The sequence below is a fragment of the Pholcus phalangioides genome, unplaced genomic scaffold, assembly GCF_987345545.1.
Source record: "Pholcus phalangioides strain wild (caught in Gottingen) unplaced genomic scaffold, Ppha-v1.0 ptg000010l_1, whole genome shotgun sequence".
NCBI classification, from domain to species: Eukaryota; Metazoa; Arthropoda; class Arachnida; order Araneae; family Pholcidae; genus Pholcus; species Pholcus phalangioides.
Window position 1 is genome coordinate 16,705,873 of NW_028301603.1, and position 15,988 is coordinate 16,721,860.

At 39.2% G+C, this 15,988-nt stretch overlaps 1 protein-coding gene across 5 annotated transcripts in view; it reads left to right on the plus strand.

Annotated features, from left to right (window-relative positions):
* The window catches only part of Hk (potassium voltage-gated channel subfamily A regulatory beta subunit hyperkinetic), a 134,088-nt gene that overhangs the window by 49,970 nt on the left and 68,130 nt on the right, over positions 1-15,988 (plus strand). Inside the window, exon 1 of one of the 5 annotated variants that reach the window (XM_089237729.1) lies at positions 162-290. The exons of the other annotated variants lie outside the window; for them this stretch is intronic. The gene's annotated coding sequence lies outside the window, so the exon portion shown is untranslated. Of the gene's footprint in view, positions 1-161; positions 291-15,988 lie in introns of those variants that run through there. 5 annotated transcript variants of the gene reach the window in all.

Below are 15,988 nucleotides of genomic sequence, written 5' to 3' on the forward strand. Positions count from 1 at the left end.
CCCTTTTCGACGATTTTTATTTTTTTTTTTTTTAACTTTTATTTTCTTCAACAGTGTTTCCTCATACTTTCTTTTTGCTGGAATTAGTGTCACACTATTGTTTCCCTTGCCCGTGGGTCGCTGGTGTCGTCGTCGTCGTCGCTGTTGTTTGTCTTCATCTTGTGTGTGTTGTAGGTACTTACTTCTTGAAGCTCATTCGGTGTGTGAGATTGGATTTTATATACACTTTGGATATTTTTTTTCCCGATAAATTCCACAAAGTGAGTTCCTGGAATTTTCGTTTAAACATGGTGAGTATGAATGATTATACTTGCACATATTGTTATCATTTAAAAGAAAAGTGCATCCTTATTTTTTGGAGGTGTGAAGTACGAAGGATCTTTTCGTTTATTGGGGTAATCGGGTTGGTGTGATATGTAATTTGCCGTAACCTCGCTAAGGACAGGTTTTCAATCCTTAAGCCAGGTTTCCTGTGCCGCGCACAACGTGAATCGCCCAGCGCGACATGCCGTCCACTCACCAATAAGAAAAGCAGCGTGATTGTTTTCCTACAGAGCGCGATACGCCTCACGACAGCGCTTTACGTCGGGCGTGATTGGCCGGCTGGTTCTGGAGGAGCCAAATGCGTCGTGCGCCGCGCGTTTTGCCGATGTTCTCTTCACTCGTTTGTGTTTTCTTTCCCTTCCCTTCAAACCGGAGCATGCAGACGACAAAGTAGAGCTGATGCCAATGCCATATACTACAATATAGCCACCTTGATCTTATGAGCCACGCTAGGGTGCCGGAGCGAAATGGTCTAATTCGGTTCATGCGGCGCAAAAAACCTAATCCTCGGAAAACCTAGCTTTAGGGTGTGGACATAGTGCGTCCGTATTTCCGATTCTGAAAACCCGCGTCGTGTCCGATTGGTTGGAAACCCGAACTTCAAACTAAAAAAAAAGTTGAAATTCGGGTTTTTAACCAATCGGAGGCGACGCGGGTTTCCACAATTGGAAATACGGACGCACTATGTACACACTCTTAGAAACTTACGATCTAGTCTGCCTCTCATTATTAAAACTTTTTTGACGAAATTTCGTTTCCCAAATCATGTGAATGGCCAAAATGATTCAATTTCCAGAATACTAGCGTAACGTTACGGAACGAGAATACAGTCAAACTCAGTTATAACGAATCTCTGACTTTCTGATTTCTGTGTTTAAATGCCCTTCCTATTTAACCTTCTCCATCAGGAGTTAATCATTTTTGTCAAGCAAAGCCCCCCCCCCCCGCGATTTTTTTTTAAACTATATTTTCCTCACAAAATGTGTCTTACAGTTTCCTTTGCTGGAATAATGTGACACACTATTGTTTCCCTTTCCCGTGGTCGCTGTTGCTTGTCCTCGTCTTGCATATGTAGTTCAGCCAAATCCCGTTTTAACAAATACCGTTATAGGGAAAATCTTGTTCTAGCGAACAATTTTCTAATCCCCCCCCAGATAAGTTCACAGGAATAATGCTAAAAGCTGGAATATTCCTTTGTGACGAAATTTCGTTATAACGAAGTGATTTCTCCGGTCTCTTGGAGTTCGTTATAACGGGATTCGACTGTAATTACTTCTTAAAGTTCATTCGGTGTGTGAGATTGGATTTTATACTTTGGATACTTTGACTTTTTTTTTTCCGATAAATTCCACAAAGTTCTGGAATTTTCGTTTAGATGTTTATATTTTTGCAGGTATTGTGATCATTTTTATTCAAAAAAATGCGGTCTTATTTGAGGTGTGAAGTACGGAGGACCGTTTGGTTGATTAGTGCAGTGGTTCTCAAACTTTCGTCACCCGCAGCTCCCCAGCCTATTTCATGGTTCACACAACTGCTGTTTTCCAGAATAGTTTACTAGATATTTTAACTTATTAAAGAACCACTTCGAAGCGCAAATGGGTACATAAATCAATATACATCCAGCTTGCCGCCGCGACGCTCCTGACAAAGATTAACGACGCCCCTAGGAGCCGCGACGCGTACTTTGAGAAACACGGGATTGGTGTATCGGGATGGAGTGAAATTTAATTTTCCATAGCTTCGCTAAGGGGAGGTTGACAAGGACTAGTATAAGTTGCCCTATACAGAAATAGGGTGTATAGGTATAAATATCTACAAAAGTGATTGCTTAACTCCCCCGTAGCATTTTATTATCGAACCCTCAATCTTAGAGGCCTACGTCCTATTAGAAAAATTATCCAAGTAACGTGTATATAGAACTCAGATACGTCGTTCATGTTACAAGGGGTTGTATAGTTATTGAAGTAAAAATAATAATAACTTTTTATATGGACACCCTATCCTCAGAAACCCAGTTAGAAAGTGTTGTTGCCCTTTCTCCTGAGGCCAACAAAAAAGTCTTCCACGTTTCTAAACGCAATATTCGCAGAGATTATGGTTTAAAAATCTGAGAAAAGTTGGGAAAGAACAGCATAAATAAGGGAAAGAAGAGTAGAAAAAATAAAATTGAAATTTTTTTGCGCATGTGTATTTGAAAACTATTTCATTAAAATGCTCTTATTTCATGGAATATTCAACTGTTTCATTTCCACTCTAACGTATCTCGTGTTGTTTTTCTTTTTTCCAATTCTCAGTGAGTTTTTGTAAAAATTATTTGAAAACACCTCATGTTATAAGCAAAAAGCATGCAATGAAAATTGGAATTTTCAGAAGTATTCAAATCTTTCTGAATATACGTACTATTTCCACAAAAATGTATACAGATATTACGCAAAAACAAGTCAAATATTTTGTAAAAGCTAAAAGCTTTTGCAGGATTTTTGCTCGAAACCAAACACTCGTCACCGAATTTTCACTGGAAGTTGCACTGGAAAGTGTGAATTTCTGCCCGAAATTACAGAATGTCTCGTTCAGTATTTTTCTAGAAATTCGAAAAAGTGTCTAAACTCCATAGTGGACACTGACTTATGATTGCATAGTGTATCTCAGGAATTATACTGGATACGCAAAAGTTTTTGTGTCTGAAGATGTCTCTATGTTTTGAAAGCAATCTTTTTTTTTGTTCTGAGGTACAACTCTGAACAACTTCTTGCGTTTCTTCTGGGATTTGATTGCTGCACTAATTTTTTTCAAAATCTCTGTGACGGGGAACGAAAAAGCGGATCAACTAGCTAAAGCTGCTGCAGCTTTAGACCTCAGAGACATTACCGTACCCCCCAGAAACCATGCTCGTCACCTCTTAAAAGAAGAGCTGTTGTAACTATGGCAAAAAGAATGGGACAAAACTAAAGACTAAGACGCATATAAAATCCAACGTCGAGTACAAGGGTGCACGCATGTATGGCCTCGTCTGAAAACAATAGTAGTAACTGAACATGGGCCGGTCATTCCCGAGTTATCTTTTACTCTTCAAAAATTCAGACAACGATATTTGTGTGTGTGGAGCCGTGGACTCCCTATGGCACTACATATTCCAATGCCCATAGACCAGGGTTGGCAGGTTTTTGACACATGGCAGTTTTTGACGGTTTAAACCGCGGTCACACGTCAAAAACTGTCATAAACCTCAAATATTGCTTTTCAATATAAAAATTCCCATTGGAAATGCACACGTTAATTGCACGTAATGATTTAATTGATTATGTTATACAAAGAATAAATATTTAATATGATTCTAAAATAATTTTCTACTCTCTACAGAAAAATATTTTAGACAAAAATATATACTTTTTTTTCTTATAAAATATCCAGTTTGAATAAATCATAGCATAAACACTGGAAGAAAAACTATGGAATAATTTGACATTGTCTGATTCAAGATGATTCTTGACCTTCCAAAATTTCTTCAACTGCTTATATATGCATGCATTGATATAAACCATCTGCTCTACTCTTTTTACAACAGATAAGTGTTTAAAAATTTTATTACACCATATATGTGTAATGTTGATTTCTGTTATTATTAAACTGTCTAGATAATCACTGAGATACTTAAAACGATACTCTTATTGTGCATAATATTGAAATATATCTAGCGATAAAAATACTAAGTTGTACAACTAAAATGTTATTTAATTTGGCAATGCTAGCTTGTACATGAAGCTTAAGAAACTCCTGTTGTGACGATTGGTGAGGTGTATACGAAGTGGCGAACATGAAGCATTCCTTTATTCTGCAGTAACATGCAAAACACACAACCCTTCGTCATGAAGGTTAAAATCGAACTCCTCGAGAATGTCTTCGTTTCTCGATACAACTTAAATCTCACGTGTCTCGTGAATAAAAGTATTGCTGTACATCCTTGTTAATAGCTTGCCTGTTACACTGTTACTTATCCTTAGTCAAACTTAGTTATTTTTACTTCAGCACTATGATATGGTATATATTTACTAGCATTTATAATGCAATGGGTCACCCAATTGAAGCTGTATTTATAATTTTTAAATGTGCAAAACAAATGCTTTGGGTCCTGTCAGCTCTGTGCTTTGGTTGAAAATGCTCTTTAAAACTCTGAATTTATACACCCTGAGCTCTAAGAAATTTTTAGATGAAAATAAATGAGTTTAATTAGCGTATTAACAGATTCTGTGTGAGAATTTTTACATGGAATAAAATTTTGGGCAGATCAGAAAATTTAAAATATCAAAATAGGTTCTCTGTAATTATATAATTCCGAGTGTAAAACCCTTTAATCTACATAAAAGTGTGCTTTTATTTTGCATACCTATCAGGTTAAAAAAACTATTTGACAACATTGACAATAAGTTTTTTACTGTTTTAATACTGCTGAAGTCTAAAACCTAACTCTGTGATGCTCCTATCATACATATTTTGAATAAGCAGCTCTATTCCACTTAGCAAATTGAACACCAGGTAATCAGTAGCTTAGATAAAATGAGCCATAAAACTATATTTTATATGTTCTAGACTTTTATGTCGAAAAATTCAAAATTGCAAATTACAATTAATATTTTTTATTAATTATTGTAATAAAAATTAATGTTTAGAAATAAATCATTGTAATATACAAAACAGTAAGTTTTTCATCATTTTATATACCTATTGTGTTCAAAACATTATCAAAAGACATTCATTTAGGTTTTCGGCAGTTTTTTGACAGTTTAAACCTGTTTTTGATGCTTGTCATGTTAAAAAGCCAACCACGCCACAGACAGCAACACTTCACTTTGGAAATGTGCCTATTGCAGACCCGTGGTTGTGTGGAAGAGAATAATTTTGCAAAGTCCAATGAAATATACGCAACTTGGTAGCATTATCGAATTCGTGGAAAGAAACTTGCATCGTCTTCACAATAAGAGGAAAGTTCGGTCAACCTTACCGCGATCCACGTTACAATACCCGGACCATTTACCGGCGAGAGATCCGGGACCGCTTACAAGTGTCATTACAACCTCCGATCGGGTCGGCGCACAGTGGTCCAAATCGGGAAATTAGCTGGAAAAAAATAAAAAATGAATTTCTTGCTTCGCGGAGGAAAAAAAACCATATGGGTGTGTAGAGAAATGTCTGGTGCCATCTTGAGTTGGTATTTGTTTCGTGATATTTGTTTATATCGCAAGGTCCCGGGGGTCAAAGGAGGGTAAAGACTCACTCAGATGGGGCTCACGCCGAAATGTGATGAAAAGCTTAACTTTCTTAGGTTGTTACTCGGTTGCGTTTGAATGGAACCATGAAATTCTTTTTGCTATTTATTTTTAGTTCTCTGTCCTTTTCGGTTCGTTATTACCCAATCTCCGAGTAGAGGAAATAATTTTCGTAATTCGTCCTTAGTTTGGCTTATTTTTGAGTAGTTTTGAGTACAAAAAGTGAGTTATAAAAAAAGTTTAACTTTGTTCAATCGTGAAATGTTTTTTCGGATATTCCACACATTGTTGGTGAACGTTTTGCATTATGCGTAGCCGCCCCCAGCCACCCCTTTTTACGTAAGAAATTTCGGAAATGGCCTTATGTGTGACTCGTCTAGAGTTGTTTGACGTTATTCGCTCTAATGGTGGGGGTTGAGCTTGCCTTTTGAAAAGTCAGCAGACCTGTTAATCCAATATATTGATGAAAAGTCAAAATTTGAACATAGCCGAGGAAGTCAAGAGTAGTAAGTTTCGTCTGAAAATTAAAGGTTTCATCAGTTTCTTATGAAAAAAAGTGGAGATCTAGTAACAAGACCCTGACACGTTCCCTCTACAAAAATTCAGCATGGCGACTTTAAATGTTCAATCGGTAATCAAGCCCATAAATCATATATTTTGTTTATTTGCACTGTTTATTTTTAATGTTTTGTGTTATAAGAGAATAATTTATTATTTTTTGAGTGAAAATCTTGATTTTCTACATATTAAACTTCAATAAAGTGTTCCCTCAAGTTTTCACGGCAATATTTTGTTTAGAATGTGCTTTGGTATTATTACAATTTTTTAAATATTATTCGTAATAAATATGAGTGATGCATTATTATTTCGGAGACAGTCAATCAGAAAAAGTAGGGAACATCAGTAAAAGCCGGAAAGATTAATTAGAAATAAGTATTCATTTCACTGAAATGGAAAGAATATTGCAAAAATGTACAAAACGTAGTAATCATGCCAAAGTAGTTTTAAAATTACCAAACGTTATTAATATTCAATTATACTTCTCAGCCTGTGTGCGGATGCCTATTTTTGATGTGAAGCAAAAAGAATTTTTCAAAAATATTCGTTAGATAGAGTTTTCGAGAAAACATTATTTTTTTTCCTCCTAAATTCGCTATATTGACCACTGCGCGGCGTTTCGATTAGCGCCCGGCGCCCTGGATGCGGAGATCGTCACTGGGAGGGGCAGATTCAAGATTATATCATCAAATGTGAACTTACGAAATTTATCAACAAGATTATCGCTTATTACTTGTCATTTTTAATTTTGATGTGATTATGATTGTCGTTGTAGACAAGTTTGATTTTTTAAATAAACGCCAGATGCATCTATCTCTTGGGAACGCCTTGAAATAAAACGATGCAAGGCGGGATGTATCTGGTCTTATCGGCCCTTTTGCGCCACTGCAATTTTCTCCCTAGTCACGTGGGTTGTACGTTGCATTCAGTTGATGGCTATCTTCATGGGGAGAACGACGCGAGTGATTCGATACTTGCGAGCACGGGGGGGACCCACTTCTACAACTCTTTTGAGATAACGTAATAGCATCAGTCCGGGGTTGTTTCTGCCTCCAATGAAATACTTCCCGTATGAGAATCCTCGCGTAGGCAATTGTAATAACAACAGCTATGACCATGAGAACCACGGTCATACGACGAAACCACATTATCTATATTTCTCCCGCACGTTTTTCTGTGAGTTTTTAAAAATACTCGTAATTAATTATCTTTTCTGTAATTTAACTTATAAATTGAATTTAAAAAATGTTCTAAATTTAAATTTTTTTGTTTTATTTATAAATAATCTTTTATAACAATTATCAATTTTGATTTTAGTTATAATAGATATTAAATCAAATTTTAGAAACTAGCGTCATCTGTACGCGATCAGATATATAATAAGATTTTACAGGAAAAACGTGACTGTTGAATATATTTCATCTATTTTAATCCATTATTAAAGTTTATTACATTTATTTTATACATATACCAGGGCTTCCACTCGTCCTATGTTTCGGTAAAATGTCCTACTTTTTGGTAAAATGTCTTACTTTTGTCCTATTTTCTAGTTTCTGTCCTACTCTTTTCCCACTTTTTTACCAAAAATTATCGAAAAAAATTCGTATAATTGATTTTAATTAAGGAGGGAATCATCGACATAATGCCAAATAATACAAATGTAGTAGATTGCAATTAATGATTCTGCCAAAGCAGAAATTGTATTTTTTTTAAAGTTATTGCGGGGTATGTGGACCACATTTGGTGGTTTATTAGGTTTCATCATTTTGTAGGTTTCTCTGTATATAAAAAAGAACATTCCTAAAAACCAGTGGCTGCTTCATGGTCTCTTGGACAGTAACTACTACTTCACCGCACACCAACTCCGGTCATATATCGCCAATACAGCAATTTCCAACCAGTGGAGTTGGGTGGGAAATGAAGGTTCCATTCATCGGTGGTCGCCCTAGGTTCGGTAGGTAAAGAACTTGCTTCTGATGTTCTATGCCCGGATTCGAACCCATGGACCTTGATGGTAACCTTCATAGTGGAAGACGAGCATCTTTGCCACTCGGGCGCCCTTCTTGGACAGTAACTGACATTCATCATTCAAAATTATGGTGCACATTTTGTATATCGGTGACACAAAACAGTTTGCACAACAGAGCAGTTGGGTACATAGGCCTATTCTAGGTTTTGTGACTGATGATACTCAATAACTAGGGATACGTAAATTTCGCAAAAAAATTTTTTTTTAATCAGAAATATCGCATTTATTCGCAAAAAAAGGAGACCAGAAATTTCATATATTATCTCGTTTTCTAAATAAATTTCCAAATTTCCAGATACCACACAATCAAAAACTATATTCATGCTACGTTATATTTCATTTATGTGAGGCATCAGCTTATTTTTTCCACGACAATCTCAATAATGCATATATGTCATTACTACGTAATCTAATTTGAACACCTCCCTTATAACATACACGTCGGTTATTACATACACTTCTCGAATCACCTAGGGCTACCGAACTCGACTGTTTTTATTACACAACGCCAAAGGGGGGAAAAGTGATGCTTGTGGTTTCCCTTTCAAGCACGCTCACAAGTACGGAGCAAAATTACGATTTTCCATTTCAAAAAAGTGTAAATTACCTAGATTTCACGAAAAAGTAGTAAAAAAATCAATTTCAGCATTTATTCGGCAAAGTTGGCAAAAATTTCGCATTTATCGCGGTTATTTCGTAAATACGAAATTTACGTATCCCTAACAATAACATTCAATTTTTTACTGTATTTTTAGGCTATGCAGAGGCATAAACAATACAGGGTGATTATAATTAAAGTTCGTTTTTGAAAAGGCTGTAAAAAAAGAACCATTAGTCAGAATGACCTGATATTTCACATGAATATACATGAACTAATGGGATTTTGTCTGGCAAAAGAAAAAATAGTTTAAAAAAATTTACCGATAGATAGCGCTGTACTCGTCATAAGATGAAAATTAAAAGACATGACATGCGCACCGTAAAATTGCAATTGTGATAAAAGGCGGAGAACATGCAGTTCTCCTGTTATTCTCTGCGTCCGAGAAGGTCGTCATGATGTTATTGAAGGATCATGCTCTGCTTTTGAAACTTTTTATCAAGAACGCTGACTGTGTGGAATCTGCATTAAAGAAATTCCGGACATTAAAAGGTGTTAGAAGCGGCTTTTCATAAACCTCAGGGACACTAAATTGCTGCTCGCGAGTTGTTAATTGTTGCTCCCTGGGGTAAGATGTAATTTCTTTTTTTTGTGGAGAAAAATAAATGCTCCCTTCGGGGAACCCCGTATGGCGAACTATGGTGGCCGGGCCGGGGGTTAGTATCTCTTAGAAGCGGCTTTGGTCCGAGAGACGTTTGTAAACGGTCTAAAGAAGATGATTGCTGAATTCGAAGAGACGGGTTCGTTTGACGCGCAGTGTGCCAGAGGAAAACAATTGCTTCGACGTCAGTGGAGCAAGTGGCTAGCTACCGCATTGCGGGAAGCGTCAAGCAGTGCTTTGGGAACGTGCAGTGCTCGGGGAATTGGCCGAACTTTAGACATGCCTGTCAGCACGGTTCGTAAAATTTTACGAAACATTCTGCAATGTTATCCATAAAAAATTACGCATGTTCAAGAGTTGTTTCCTGCGGACCTGCCATTATTACGAGAACATTTCGCCCTGCAATTTCTTGCTCGGTTGGAAGTGGACCACGAATGGCCATGGAACATTTTGAAGACAGACGAAGCCCATTTCCATCTCCAAGGTTCTGTCAATTTCAGGATATGGGCAAGAGGGAATCCGTTCCAAATACAACCATTGCCTCTTTATTCTCCAAAGGTCACTGCGTGGTGCGGGTTTACGGAAGCGTTTTCTTTCTCGAGGAAATAGGTACTTTGGGTCCTGTAACCTTTACCATCAATGGGACACGGTATGAATCTCTTTTGCGCAACCAGCTCATTCCAGAACTGCAACAGCGTGTATGTGTGGATAGCACAATTTCCATGCACGATGGTGCTCCTCCGCATATTGCAACATCAGTGAAGCAACTGTTGAATCTCCATTTTGGCAATGACGGAGTTATCAGTCGACATTTTCCAACAGTTTGGCCGCCACGATCACCTGACCTGAACCCTTGTGACTTCTGGCTGTGGGGGGGGGGGGGTCATCTAAATGATGTTGTGTACAGTGGTCCGATTGCGAACTTATCTGAGTTGAAAAACCGCATTACGCAATACATTCACATCACCTCCCATACACTTCGATCTGTTGTGGAACATGCTGTTGTGCGCTTTCGGCTCATGGGAGAAAACGGTGGGCAGCATATTGAACCTTTCTTGAGTAGCAGCTAATTTACCACATCCTTTTCCTGACGGTTTCATCACTGTTTGCTTTTTTCTACGATTTTTCTTACGGCCGGGGGTTAGTATCTCTTAAATAATGTATTTCGAACCCAGTTGGACTAAAACCCCTGTATGGGCACCAATAATTGAAATTTTAGTTTGAATTCTGCTCACTAGACGGCAGCAAAGTTTAAATATTTGATCAATTCTTTTGTATTTGGGTACTTCTAAATGAAATTTTGGCTGGAAGTTTGTTAATGTTTGGCACCTGTGATGTCTGTTTAGAATCTGAAATCCTGTGTTGCCGATTGTTCTTCTATATTTTACATTATTTCCCGCTGTTTAATATGGCAAGCTCTAGTATAATCGTTACTCTCCATCACTGGGGTGACCATACCTCCCGTATTTTCCGGGACAGTTCCCGTTTTTCGGCTGTCTCGACTTGTTTGAAAAAAAGTCTAACCCAATCAACTGCATTCATATTTTTCCCAATCAACTCGTACGGCGTGAAGTTTACGTCCTTTCATAACTTGGCCTTTCCAACACCATCTATAGCAGAAGGACTACACGCGAAGCTCGTGACGTCACTGAAGAAGGTCATCCCACCTAAAGCCATTGCATATAGCAGGCCGACGCATGAGCCATCTTTACATTTTTTGTAGTACATCCAATGGCTGTAGGTGAGATGACCTTCTTCAGTGGCGTCACGTTGGTCGGCTGAAGCTGGTTTTCTGCGGTTCCCAACTTCAAGGCGTAAACGTGAGCCGATCTCCCCGTTAAAAAGTCTCGCCACAGAGAGCAGCAGGCCTCCTGCTGCCTCCACATGAAGCTCGTGGAAGAAGGCCGTTTCACCTATTGCCATTGGATATAGCTGGTCGACGCTTGCGATATCTCTACCTTTTTTTTGCAGCATATCCAATGGCAATAGGTGGAATGGCCTTCTTCAATGACGCCACAAGCTTCGCGTAGAGACCTTCTATAGACGAGTTGATTGGATTAAGCGGGGTCGACTGTATATGTTTGCACAGGAAACTGTGGCTGCCTTCATCACCGGCCACGGCTGCCCTTTCAGTTTTGTTTTTTTTTTTTTTTCAGCTGCCCCCCCCCCCCCTTCTTCTTCCTCACCAGCCTGTGGAGATCGCCGATGAAACTTGGAACGGTTCAGTTCAGTGTTGGAACTAATTCAAGTCATGGATCGAATAATCAATGCTAGGGGGTACACAACGTTTTCAGAGAGAGCGGGCCTTCCGATATATCCTTGTATATAATGAGTGACCATATGACCCGTATCTAACGCAATATTCCCTAATTTCAGCCGTCCCGACTTTTTTACAAAAAACATCCCGTTTTTCTCCTATTTTTAACGAGCCTAAATTAAATTTTCGGGATCAAGAATTAAGATTAGTTTCAGGACATATAAATTAAATTATAATAAGTTTGACTCGAATTATCATAATTAATTGTATTCAGATTTATGCATACAATATATATATATATATACACAAATGTTTTTTCAAACATAAACATTTTTTTTTTGGTGAATTACATTTTGACGGAGTACCCTTCATTTTCCACGATTGGCGATTTTTCGGAAATTGTAGCTATAATTGGCATTTTTATTTGTATTTGAAAATTTTTTTAGCGATAATTGGCAACTTAACTTGCCTTTGAGAAAGCTTTTTTCGGATGTAATTGGCAACTTTACTTGCCTTTGGCAATATTCTTGGCGATATCCCGTATTATTATGAAAGAAATATGGTCGGCCTAAGTAATCATCGTGTTGTGAGTATTGGTACAAAGGGGCCGGATGAAACCCCTTGGCGGGCATCATTTGGCCCGCTGGGCGGAGGTTACGAACCCCCTGATCCATGAGTGCATCCATCTACATCTCAGAAAAATGGGAGGTAGCTGAATTTTTCGAGGGGGTAGCCAGATAGGGCTTCAGAGAAATCACTTTGCCCTGGGGAAGGGGGGGGGGGCTATGTGATGCTCTTTTTTTCGTCAAGTAAAAATGACTAATTCCATTCCGTGAAATGTGTTTTTGGGGGAAATATGGTTTTTTTTACCCTAAAAGGAAAATATGCATGTTAATAAGAACTCGCCCTGTGCAAGTTGCGCAAATTATTTAATAATTAAGCATTCGTGGATGGAGTTGGGACGATAAAACAAAAAAAAACATGCCTAGAGCGAGTGGGTAGGTGCGCATGTTGAGCGAGATTCTTCAACTCAATCGATTCATCTCTTGGAAACGAGTGACTGCAATAAAAGCTCCCCTCTTTCCCTGAGGCCCTTTTATCAATGGCCAGAGCCTGATCTTTAAGAGAAGAATCTTTGCTGTGTAGCCTATTAAACGATGGCCACTCGTCTGGATCACGCGATTCCCATCAGCCTGAGATCGAGGAGAAAGATGGACATGGACACATAAATAAATGGTTATGGGGGGGCCATTCGTTTTCCCGTGACACTTCGCTCGCCTTTGGTTGGTTATTCTTTCTGTATAACTGTATATTTACGCCATATAAGGCGGGTTGTGCCTCTTGTGGATGAATCTAGAAACTCAAAATGTATTGATTTTTTTATTTAATTTTTTTTGTGCAGGGAGTGCTGTGTTTAGGAGTTTTGCGGCCCGGTGAGGAAAAAATACTTTACAGACAGATGTGTGTGTGTGCGAGAACTATTTTGTGGCCGTCCGTCCACAATACAGAGGGGGGTCATAAAATAACTTTGCCGATACACGAGCCCCTAGTGACCGCAAAAACCATTGAATACGAATGAAATTCGAGATATATGGGTGTTTCAAAATATGCGCTCGAGGATGGAGGAAAACAAAGTCCTAGCTCTCGCCGTTAAGCTTGCAGCAAAATTTCGAAAAAAAATTCAATTGGTAACACCAGTGGCGTATTTACAAGGGAGGGACTCGTTAGGCTATAGTCCAGGGCGGGCCAATTTTGAGTAATGAGTGGCCGAGAGAAGTAGTAGAATATGGGAGAAAGGCGGCTAATTTTTTTTGCTCACGGGTGATAAAACCATAAATGTGCCTCTGCTAGAAAGCGAGGGACTGGGTCAGCGAGTGACCAAACGAGTTGCCTAGAGAATTTGCAAACATGTAAGTGACCAAAAGAGTGGCATAGAGATCGGGGGACCAGGTCATTGAGCAGGCAAAAGAGTGACCTGAGAGTTTATGACCAAAACAGTGTGAAACACCAAGTGACTGTGGGATCAGGTCCGTGAGAGTGACCTACAGTGAGCATGTGAATGACCAAAACAGTGCACAAGCATGTGAATGACAAAAAGAGCAAGCACCTAGGGCAAAGCCGAAACTGAGATTTTTAACGCCCCACAACTTTAAAATTCGACCATTTTATGATGGTGTTCTTTATTTCCACCTAATATTGCGCCCCCGCCCCCATAAATTTTTCCGCCCGGGGCAGTTGCCCTCCTCTGCCCCCTCTAGTTCTGGCCCTGACCTAGGTCATTAAGTGACCAATAGAGCGACCTAGGAAGTAATGAGCCAAGTCAGTGAATGACCAAACGAATGACGTAGAGAGTGCGTGAGCGTGGGAGTGACCAAAAGAGGGACATTGAGAGTGTGTAAGCATAATGGTGACCCAAAGACTGACCTAGGTCACCTGTGCAAGAGGACAGGTCAGTGAACGTCCTACAGATTGACCAAGAAAGTGTGCAAGCATGTGAGTGATGAAAAGAGTAACTTAGAGACAGAGGCATATTTACAGGAGTAGGAAAAATTTGGGAAATGTGGTCAAGAAAATTAGAACAGAAGACGGTAGGTAATATTTGTATAGTCCACAGGCGGAAAAATCATAAATCTGCTTCTGGGCAGCACTCACTTTTATGCTTTGCTAACTAAGTGATCGGCGCAGAGAAAAACCCAGCGTCGGAACGATACCTTTAGCACATAAACTGTAGCAGGACGCAGACAGAAAAAAAGATAATCTCACCACAAGGGATTGGTGCGCTAACCCCTTCGTTGGGGGACTTCCTGCGACTGAAATGGGGCCTGCATTGATCGTTTGCACATGTTTCTTTGTCTGCGTGAAGCGCAGGCGTTTATAGTGTTAGGTTCTTGTTTTTCTTATTCTCTTTCGCATACTCTGACAAACACCTGTATCTCGAATTCCACTGCCATCTGTTGGTTTGTCTGGCCATTAGGGGAATCGTATACCGTATAGTTATTTTATGATCACCCTGTACGTATATCCATGTCGCTTCCGAATGTAATAGGCTTTAAAAGCTCTAGTCCAGGGATTTCCAAAGTGTTTGCGTTCGCGGCATCCTTGCTCAATCAATTGTCACATCAGCCATCCACTCCAGACTGCCGTGACAAAATGTTTGCGAGTCATATCTAAGCATTTAAGGAAGGCATGGTAACCCAGGTCGATAAGATACTTGCATAAAGTAGCAAAGGATGCTTAAAGGTGTCGCGAGTTCAATACCCGGTTCGTCCTTGTCGGAAACTTTCCTGACACAGGGGTACAATAGAAACGGAGACATGACCACAGAAAAAGTTTACTATCGTGGGAGTCCCACATCAAGGGGTTAGCACACCAACATCTCGGTGAGCATAAAAACAAAGACTGCCGTTCGGAATCGGCAATGAATTGTAGGTCCCGGGGTCTAATTAGCCTTCGTGAGCAGAAAATGGCCGTGGTGCGACAAAAACGATCAATGATCAACTATAAAGCATGCTTATATAAAAAAGTTTAAAGCCCTATACCTCCAGTTCCAACTGATCTCTCAGCACCCAAGCTTGTCGCTAAAAAGCCAGGGTGCTCTCATACTAATTACGAGTGCGTCTTTTGTGAAAATCACTCCTCCCACCTATTATAGGGCTGCTACTGCTACTACTACTACTACTACTTAACCACACATGCACCTATTATAGGGCTGGAAATCATCCTTTTACTTTTCTCATACATTTGAATTCATAGGCACACATTTAAGTGGTATGCATGTGCAGGCATCATAAATAATCATGTTCAGGAGGTCAGCAATCGTCTTATGTAGCACTTTAACAGATACGCTCTCCTCCAACGCATTTCTAGGGGTACACACGTCTGGTGGGAGATGTCAGCAAGTGTCAAACGTATATCTAGGGGGTAACTGGCGCAATTCTCGGAGCATTTCTAGGAGTAAAAAGGTCTTTTACGCATTATCAAGACAAACGCAAAAAACTTACATTTCTAGATACAGTATTTGCAATTCATAGGTGGAATCCCCCCCCCGGGTCGAGGAGCCCGTATCCCCCTTTGACGCCTGCGCATTTAGAGGGATTAGCAAACTTCAGACGCATTTCTTACGGCACGCCTATATTTACTTAGAAAATGAATTATATGAAGCCCGAATAATTAGAGAGAAAGCTATTATAGGAAATTCCGTAAATACGCCACGGTTTGGCATATAATTACACACAAATTTACCCACTTAACGACTATAAAATATATTCTTCTTATTTATATATGAATTTTATTAATT